Source organism: Rattus norvegicus, chromosome 4, assembly GCF_021556685.1.
Source record: "Rattus norvegicus strain SHRSP/BbbUtx chromosome 4, alternate assembly SHRSP_T2T, whole genome shotgun sequence".
Lineage (NCBI taxonomy): Eukaryota > Metazoa > Chordata > Mammalia > Rodentia > Muridae > Rattus > Rattus norvegicus.
In genome coordinates this window covers 56,636,026-56,636,904 of record NC_141537.1, presented here as the reverse complement: position 1 = coordinate 56,636,904, position 879 = coordinate 56,636,026, and the positions used below count along the sequence as shown (strand labels likewise).

The 879-nt window shown below is 34.7% G+C and overlaps 1 pseudogene; it reads left to right on the top strand.

The window, feature by feature from the left end:
* Positions 1 to 325: 325 nt before the first annotated feature.
* LOC120102756 (U2 spliceosomal RNA) lies at positions 326 to 486 on the top strand (annotated as a pseudogene).
* The last annotated feature ends 393 nt before the right edge of the window (positions 487 to 879 follow it).

Here is an 879-nt window from a genome sequence, read left to right as displayed (position 1 = left end):
AATGCTTCCACAGGCTAATGAAGCATTTTGGTATCATAAGCCTTCAGCCAACAAACTTTGCCCATCCTGGATATTCTGAACCCCTGTCCCCAAAATTATATAAACCTTGAATCACTCCATGTAAAACTTACCTGCTTCCCTGCAGCTGATCTCAGTGTTGTTATTTGTGTACATAAAGTGCTTCCGAACCCTGTGTCTGCTGCCTCTGCTCTCTTTATTGTCATGGACTACCAATATCATCACAATCCCAGGTCAGCGAAGGTCACAGGTGACCTTTCTTAACCATCAGAGTATAAATTGTTTGATGTTCTGAGTAAATTTGGCAATCGCTTCTCGGCCTTTTGGCTAAGATCAAGTGTAGTATCTGAGTAAATTTGGCTATTTCATGAGACTTTAGTCTCCTACAAGATGGAAAATTTAACAAGACACCTAATACTAGAATATAATCAATGATTTTAGCAGTAATTATAATAGGTGAAATTATTAGCCACCTGCTTCCAAGAAATCTTTACTATTCTCAATTTTGCAGGATTTCATTTAGTCCAAGGGATGTTTGGGATGAATTGAAGTTAGCTGCAAATTTCTATCTCATTAGGAGTTAATGTTTTATTGAGTGTCCCTAGGTACAAATTTTAGGATTTTATGCCCATTGAAAGACCAGAGCATATGTAGGCTATTTTCATCAGGGTTCATGTTTTATTTTTTATGCCATATTTAAATCATTCTCAAATAAAAAATAAAATAAAAAGAAATTAGGATATATAGCAAGACCACTTGAGAGACTTATTTCAACTTAGTTTCAAGTTACCCTGGTTACGTAATTTTCCATTTTAAGGTAATTTTATTCAGTTTTTCCAATATGTTTATAAAGGTGATTTT